The sequence below is a fragment of the Capsicum annuum genome, chromosome 10 (genome assembly GCF_002878395.1).
Source record: "Capsicum annuum cultivar UCD-10X-F1 chromosome 10, UCD10Xv1.1, whole genome shotgun sequence".
Classification (NCBI taxonomy): Eukaryota; Viridiplantae; Streptophyta; class Magnoliopsida; order Solanales; family Solanaceae; genus Capsicum; species Capsicum annuum.
Window position 1 is genome coordinate 177,107,222 of NC_061120.1, and position 9,851 is coordinate 177,117,072.

Consider the following 9,851-nt stretch of genomic DNA (forward strand, 5'->3'; position numbering starts at 1 on the left):
AAAACATCAAAGACTCCAAGAAAATTCGATCGTAAGTTTTAGAGTTGCGTGCATTCGAAGGTAAAATTTTTAAGTTTTCAATTAAAATATGTGTATATTAACTTTTTTTTCTTATTTTGTTGTTTTAGGAAACTAGTGGATATGATTATTTTTGGCGGATAGAAAGTATGTCAACAAATAAATCGAACATCATTTTGTTATGATTTAAGAGACTCACATTCGATGGTGATACCGCGATTTTATAGAACACTATGAAGTTTGACACGCTATTCAATCTCAAAAAAGTCATAGAAGATAGAGATTTTTTTAAGACGGTGCTAAAAAAATTCGAAAAAAAATAAAATCATTTGAAGGATATGCTTAATGAACCAAGCAGAAGAATCATATTTTGAAAAAGAAATGGAATGAAGAAGAGAGAAAAAGAAAATATTGAAAGTTTTTATGTGCTTTTCTGATTTACTCTTTGATTTAGAATTATTTTATCGTGAATTAGTTATCATATAGTCTTTCAATACAATTAATATTTATGTAGTATATTTTTATAATTTTAGTAATTTGAATATGTCATGTAATACGTTTTTCAATTTTAATTCAAATAAAATCAGTTCTTTTGTAGTAGTTGTTGTTCATTTTAGTTCATCTAAGTAATTATTTGCTACATTTTTATTACAAATTTTATCTTTTGTAAACTATATTTTGTTTCTATATTTTTAAACTCATAATTCAAAATTAGAGATGCCGATGTTTAACAATACAAAAAAAATTCAATTACATTAAAAAATTCTTAGAATTCAATTTATCTATATTTTTCTAATATAAATATTTTCTTAGAATATAATTTATCTTATTTTCTTTAATATTTCCTCCGTTTAAAAAAAAGACCTAATTTAGACATAATATATAAACATTTCCTTTAACTTGGTCTTAATTTACATCTATGACCTCCGACTTTGAATGTGCACACGTAGACACTTAAACTTATATAAAATTGAATAAATAGACATATGCATCCTATGTGTCATAATACACACATAGGACACATGTGTCTTCTTATTCAATTTTATATAAGTTAAAGTGTCTACTTGTGCACACCCAAAGTAAGAGGGCATAGATGAAAGTTAAACCCAAGTTAAAGAGATCATTTATGTATTATGCCCCTAATTTAACTTGACACGAAATTTAAGAAAATAAAAAAGACTTTTGAATCTTGTGGTCCTAAAATAAAGTTGTGTTAAATGTATCAACATGTTCATTCATCTTGTGGTCTTAAATATGCAACATGAAATTTTAAAATTAAAGCACTACCAAAAAAAGAAAAACGATTAATTCTATTGAAACTGATTAAAAAGGAAAGTAAATCATTCTTTTTAAAACAAAGAGATATCTAATATTTTTTGGATAAGAACAAAGCAACAACCATTCAAGCCTATTCCCATTCTAAATAAAAAGTCTATATATTGCGCACTTCATAACGTCAATCTCGTAAGAATTGCAAACTACTGTTTTTAAACTTCTTCTATAAGTCAATACATCATATCTTCAATCTCAATTAATTTGTTGACTTGATTTTAAATATTCTTCTCTTGTTCATCTACTCTATTAAAAAATTTGAGTTAATTTTTTATTTTACTAATGAATTTGAGTCAAGTTTTATTTATATTTAACTTAAATTTAAAATTCTCATTCCTTTAGAACAAAGTTTATTGCGAAATGATGGTAGAAATTTTTAAATTTAATTCAATGGAACAAAAATTTCCGCCGTTCTATTAATCTCAATAAATTTTACATTTCAATTTGGTGGCTCAAAAATTTTCATAGAATATAAGTTAGTAAAGAAAAAAATAATCGTACAGACCTATATGTTTAAAAATTGAGAAGATTTAATCTTGAATTTTTGTAAAACATTAGAGTAGACATGTTATGGAAGCTAATATGAAACCAGTGGCGTACGTATTATTTTTGTAAGAGACTATGTACTGCACTATTAGAATTTGTCCATTTATGGAAGAACTTCATATTTGTTTTTAAAAAAATGAATTTGTCCCTGTGAACTCCATTTAGGCTCGTTCATTTATGGGCGAACTCCAATTTTTTTAAAAAAAATATTAGAGTTCGCCAATTCTTAGTATATAATTGTGTAACTTTTAACCATTTTTTCATATTTTTTGAGAATTTACCATCTGTTTGTTGTTTTCGGATATGAATTCTTTATTTGGAGATGTATATTCGGGATCAAAAGTATATGATGTGTTAGTACTTCAAGCAGATCATCGTTCTCAGGCCGCTTGGGTTGGCTAATTAAATGGACAGGCAAGACGTTTAAAGATTCATTGAGCTGATAATGAATTCTGGAATCATATCAAGGAGCATGTTTTATATCCCCGCATTTTTAATTACTTTGATTCTTGCGGATTTAGAGGGGTGCTAGAGGTGGAAAACATCAAGTGTGATCCAGAACTTATTACTGTACTTGTTCGATGGTGGCATTCAGAAACACATATTTCGCGTGCGTATTGGTGGATTTACCATCACATTACAGGACGTAGAGGTATTGTTCGGCATGAATGTTGATGGAACATCCCTACTTCAGGAAGATGCTAGATTATATAGCAGCATTCGGTAAATGAATTTATTAGAAAATACAATTGGTTGGGTGGTTGACGAAATTATCTTAAAGGCAGCATGTTATGCGAGAAAGAATTAGCTAACTATATGAATAATCTAAATAATTTGAATCCGATCACAGATGAGATCAAAGAGGATGTCATGCAACAAAGAGTAAGATTGTACCTATTGTGGTAGTATGATGGTTGTATTTTTTTCGATAATTTAGGTAACAAGGTAAGCTTAGATTATTACTTGATTTGTGTGATCTTGATACAGTGGACAAACAGGCTTGGGGAGCGACCGTTTTAGGATATTTATACAATTGCTTATGTCAGGCTTTGATGACAATGACTCATGATTTATGCGGATTTGTTCCACTCTTATAAGTATGTATTATTTTAAAATATACAAGCACTTTTTTTTTGAAGTTTTAGTTACTCCCTCCGTTTCAAAAAGAATGACCTACTTTGACTTGACACAAAGTTTAAGAAAATAAAAAAGAGTTTTGAATCTAGTGGCTTAAATTAAAGTTGTGTCAAATGTACCAAAATACTCTTTAATCTTATGGTCCTAAACATGTCATGTGGAAAGTTGAAATTAAAGTATTGCCAAAAAGGAAAAGGGGTCATTCTTTTTTAAACAGACTAAAAAGAAAAGTAGATCATTCTTTTTTAAACGGAGGGAGTATAATTTTATGTTATATATGTTGGTTAAGGTTTAGGCTTGGGAACGGATTATTCTTGCGCAACCATGTTACATTTCGTTAGATATGCTATATACGATACTTGTGTAGAAATAAAAACACCTAGAGGAGTGGGATAGTCAGGCACGTAAAGTCCTTGTCATATGTAGGGATGTTTTGATGGTCTTACCAATGCTCAGTTATTATTATACAAACTATTTTTGGACTTTTCGAATGGTGTTGATGTAGATTAAATATTTGGAGGACAAAAGTTTCACTCATTTGTGGGATGTATCGAGAGTGACACATGATTGATCGTATTTTGAGACAATTTGATATGATACAAATTATTCCTGAGTCAACTATCATTTTCCAAATGGATCATTTTACATTAGATAAATGATTTGCAGCGAGACCAGAGAGGCAACTTTAGCTTCGAGATGCTGCTATTGCTTGAAACAATTGTCTAGATCATATTCAACAGACTCCAGTTATTTATGAAGTACAGCATGATAATGTAACGACTGTCAATATTACATATTTAAATAGTACATATTTTACTCGCGTACTTTAATAGGTAATCTAAAACATAATGTGTTAAAGAGATTATAAACATGTTGGTAGAAGAAACGAAGAAATGGTATGTTGGTTAAAATTTTAACGTATATATTTTACACATTAATTTTTATACATTTTTTTTAAAATCATGCTATAGGCTCGTGCACTACATCATTCACATCACCAGGCTCACAATATTCAGCAAGATTCCACAACAATGAGTTGAGATTGTTGATTATTCTATGGGTGCTTTAAATGCAGTTGCTTAAGAATCTAGGTTGACTTTAGATCTGAACTATACTTTATCGAAATAATATGGAGATCCACCAATAGTGTCAATACGACCTCGACATCGAGCTACTAGAGTTAGAATACATCGAGTTGGTGCTAACCTACGTGATAAGGATGAAGCTGGTTTAGATAAAAAATAAGAAGAGGCTAACTACGATAATCAAAGTCCTTATTATCCATTTATGAATATGGTTACTACATCATCTCAACCACTTGAATTTAGTGCACATAACAATTAACTATGTTGAAATATCTTCAAAAGTGTTGCACGTAATACATTTGATCATGAGGCGAGCAGCTCATCACAAGATTGGCGACAAGGAGGTCATGGAGGGCATATAGATGATTAGATTAATAAACTTTTGTAATATATATGTTACCTTTTATAATAAAAAAGTTCTTAAGAAAATATCCTCCATCAAACGTATGATAAAATAATTTTATATTTTATCTCAAAACTATTATATCTTATAACTCATACCAAATTTGATTTTTTATTATATATGTTATATAGATAATCCATAGAATTTTCTCTACAGCTACTTGACTAAACGTAATATGAGTGTCACGTTATATGTAAAAGTTGGTCTCTTTTTTCAAGGAGTGATGAAGCACATGCTAACAAAGAGAGGAACTTCAAAAAAGTAACCTACTAATTTATTAAACATCATGAAAAAATGTTAAATTTCAAAAAAAAACTTCATAAAAGTTCCCTCACGTAAGGACAAGAAATTGTATAGAAAGTTCACATGTATGTTATTAGAGAAAATTCACTGTTTTCCTCCTAAACTATACACAAAATTGTTGAGACACATCTAAACTTTAGGAGGGTTCAATTACCTCTTGGACTAATTAAAACCATATTTTTTGCAACCTTAGTGTCTACGTGGCATATAAGTGTGCCTACGTGGACCTTTAGTGTGTTGATTCATTGATGTGTCACGTATGTGCTACGTAGGCACTAAGGTTGTAAAAAATATGATTTTAATTAGTTAGGGGGTAATAGGATCCTCCTAAAGTTTGGGTGTGTCTCAGCAATTTCGTGTATAGTTCAGGGTAAAAACAGAGCACTTTATCTTACTAGAGAAAATATAATATTCATATTATCTTCCGAACGTCTTTTTTGTTTAACTTTAGAATCTTACCATTACTGTTCTTACTTGTCATTGATAAGCTTTATGTCATAAAAAATTTACTATAGAATCTTATACTTCAAAGAGTAAGAAAATTCAACTTTAGAATCTTACAATTACTATTCTTACGTGAATGTGAATCTGTAAAAGTGTACATTAATTACTTAGATTCAATTACTATTCTTACGTGAATGTGAATCTGTAAAAGTGTACATTAATTACTTACTCCTTCTACTTCTTTTTTAATTTTGTATTTTATCTTAAAACTATTATATCTTATAGCTCATATCAAATTTGATACTTTTATTATATTTTTTATATAGAAAATGCTCTATTTCCACCCTGAACTATTCATGAAATTATTGAGGCACATCCGAATTTTAGGAGGGTCCTATTACCTCCTGGACTAATTAAAATTATATTTTTGGCAATCTTAGTATCTACGTGGCACATACGTGTGCCTATGGGGACCTTCAGTGTGTTGATTCACGTATGTGCCACGTAGGCACTAAGGTTCTCAAAAATATGGTTTTAATTAGTCCAGGGAGTAGTAAAACCCTCCTAAATTTTAGGTGTATCTCAGCAATTTCGTGTATAATTCAGGGTGGAAACAACGCATTTTTCCTTTTTTATATAGATAACTCGTAGAATTTTTTCTACAGCTTTTTAACTGAACGTAATATAAATGTAGGACTATATGTAAAAGCTAGTCACTTTTATTACATAGTGATGAAGCACATGCTAAAAAAAAGGAGCTTCAAAAAAGCAAACTACTAATTTATTAAACATCATGAAAAAATGTTGAATTAAAAAAAAAATCATAAAAGCTCTCTCACGTAAGGACATAAAATTGTTATAGAAAGTTCACATGTATATTACTATTCATATTATATTCCCGATATTTTTTTTAAAACTTTAGAATCTTATTATTACTATTCTTACTTGTCATTGATAAGTTTTATGTCATATAAAAATCACTTTAGAATCTTACACTGCAAAGAGAAAGAAAATTTAACTTTAGAATCTTACGATTACTATTCTTATGTGAATGTGAATCTGTAAAAGTGTACATTAATTACTTACTCCTTCTACTTCTTTTTTAATTCTGTATTTATCTCAAAACTATTATATGTTATAACTCATACCAAACTTGATATTTTATTATGTTTTTTATGTAGATAACCCCAGAATTTTCTATACAACTAGTTGACCGAACGTAATATGAGTGTAGGTCTATATGTAAAAGCTAGTTGAAGCACATGCTAAAAAAAGAGAGGAACTTCAAAAAGGTAATCTACTAATCTATTAAAAATCATGAGAAAATGTTGAATTTCAAAAAAAACTTCACAAAAGTCCTCTCACGTAAGGACAACAAATTGTCATAGAAAGTTCACATGTATGTTAATATTCATATTATCTTTCCAACGTTTTTTTTAAACTTTAGAATCTTACTATTACCATTCTTACTTTTCATTGATAAGTTTTATGTCATAAAAATTCACTTTAAAATCTTATACTGCAAAGAGTAAGAAAATTTAACTTTAGAATCTTATGATTACTATTCTTACGTGAATGTGAATATGAAAAAGTGTACATTAATTACTCACTCCTTTTACTTCTTTTGTAATTATGTATTTTATCTCAAAACTATTATATCTTATCGCTCATACCAAACTTGATATTCTTATAATTTTTTTTTTATATGGATAACCTGCAGAATTTTCTCTACAGCTACTTGACTGAACGTAATATGAGTGTAGAACTATACGTAAAAGCTAGCCTCTTTACTACGGAGTGTTGAAGCACATGCTATAAAAGAGAGAAACTTCAAAAGAAGTAATCTACTAATTTAATAAACATCATGAAAAAATATTCAATTTCAAAAAAACTTCATAAATGTTATCTCTCGTAAGGACAAAAAATTGTCATAGAAAGTTCACATGTATGTTACTATTCATATTATCTTTTCAGCGTCTTTTTTTTTAGTAAAAAGGTTCAAAAATATCCCTCTACTTTGAAAAATTGGTCAGCTTTACTCCCAATTATGCTTTGGGGTCATATATACCCACGCCGTTATGAAAGTTTGCATATGTATCCTTCAACTAATGAAATTGTCCAAATCACACTAAATGACCAATTTTTAAAAAATAAATCCATATTCGACCCGATTCATCTAAAGGGACCCAAACAAATAGACATTGCATGTTGTTTTCTCACATATCTGACTTCTGAATTAGGACTAGCGGTTTTCTCACATATCTGACTTTCAAGTCAGGGCTAAAAAGAGATTCGATTAAGAGAGAAGAGAGTTCTTCTGCTAATAGAATATACCCTCTTCCACGCTATTAACATATTTTGCATCTAGGATTTTCAAATCTGTTGAGAGTATCTCTTTAAAGGTATAAATACCCTTCGATTTAAACATATTTCTCTTCTTCCGTGTCTAACTCCTTACAAACTAGGGTTTTGAGTTAAACTTCCAAAGTAGTTTTTGATAAGCTAAAGATTTCCTAACTCTAATAAAATGTTTGACTCCTTTACTTAGTTCTCTGTAATCGTTAGGATCTTGGGTTTTAGATTTAAGCTAGTTTATTTATGAATTAGGATTTTTATTTCATGATAAATCTGATAATTATGTGTTGATACTTCTATTATTAGTTGTACATTTTGTTTTTGATGGTATATATAAGCAAAATTTTAGGATATTTATGGTTACTAAGATGTTCTAAGTTCAGAGTATAGATGAGCTATTTTAGGGTTTTTAGAAAATGTTACGCATTGTCCTCGTTTTCTTCTTTAGCTTTATTCGATCCGATCCAAGGTTTTCAATTAGCCTTTCGAGCATGATCTTTGGCGAAAGCAGCTATCTTTGACTGATTTGGGATATTGGGGATGAATTGATTTGTGGCATTAGGTTTACCTTCATTTATTGAAGTGTAAATTCAATTTATAGATTTCTTTTCTTTTCTTAAAGAAAAAAGAATTGATTACAATTGTCATCAGGATAATAAGAGAAATTGAAATGTGGTCCCCAATAGTATATTCTTGTATCCTAAAAATTATACAGAAATGGAACTTTATTGAATTGAAATATGGTCTCAACTCATTTTTTTTTTTGTTTGTTTTTCTTCAAGAAAACTTATTGTTTAATCATAATCTCTTGGCTTTTCAAAAAAAAAAAATTCTCAATTCTTATTTGAAAATCATCTGTGGTATTAGGTCTAATGAAAATGTTGTTTTTTGGTGTCTAATTATTGCATCTTTTCCTGTTCATTCATTGTTTTAGTTTAGGAAATCTTTCTTCTTTTTTTTTTGTACCACTTAAATGCTTTAATTACTTCTTTGTTTATTTGTTACCTTATTTTGAAATTTTTATATGCCTGTCATATTTACTGATTTCAGATTATCTAAAATGGTTCTTATTGACTTGATATTTTATCATGGCGGTGAATGGAGAAGAGAGCGTAAAATACTATATTCAAGAAAGTTGGTGCACAAATAAGAAGAGTATGATTCTGATGTCTTATCGTTTATAGATATTGTGAATAAATACAATGGTACATTGAAATTTTTTAGTGTTCAACAATTGATTGCGTCTTTTTCGTATGGAGAATGCTATGAAATAATAGGTCATCAGGGAATTAGAATATTACTGTCTTATGTGAATGATAAATTTGATATTATAAACTTATTTATTGTTGGAGATAGTGAATTACTTGTTGATATTGAAAACATAGTTAGGCTGAAAGAACATATGATAGAGGTTGATGAAGCAGATAGTGAAGGTAGTGATTGTAACTTTGATAAAATCGATAATGATTGTGGGAATGCCTCTAATTATTCTGATTATGATTCTGAGGAGTTAGAGGTTCTTGCAAAAAAAAGAAAAAAAGGTAATCAATGAAAAGTTTTCTGAATACATAAAGTTTCATAAGTTCATGACTTTCAACGATATAGCTGAAGTTAGAAGATTCATTAGCTTGCATGCATTAGCAAATGACTATAACTTAACTGTTAAAAAAGTGACTCAAAAAAGTTTATGGTTGTTTGTCAAAAAATGTGCAATTTTGTCTGCCTAATTTCTGGTAAGAAGAATTGTCCTGGTGTTAGTGTGAAAACATTAATAGGAAAACATAAATATAATGATTCATGTGGTAGCTATAAAGTTTCAGCAACTACACTTGCTTATTTCATCAAGAAAAAATTGCAAACTAACCCCAAATATAAGATCAAAGACATGAGACTTGATCTCAAAACTACATTCAACATTAATGCTTCTTCTGAAAAGTGTAAAAAATCTAAATTAATCATTTTGAAAAAAATGAAAGACAGTTTTTGTGATGACTATAAAAAGCTTGTTGGATATGAAATTGTTCTGTTGGAGAGTAATATAGAGAGTAATGTTAGCCTTAAGGTTTTATTAGTTGAAGAAAAAAAGTAGTTTCTGAGAATGCATATTTGTTTTGATGCACTGAAGAAGGGGTTTAAATCTGATTCGATACATTTCATTGGATTAGATGAAAATTTTTTGAAAGATAAAGTCAAAGGCCAACTTTTATGTGTTGTTGGTCAAGACTCAA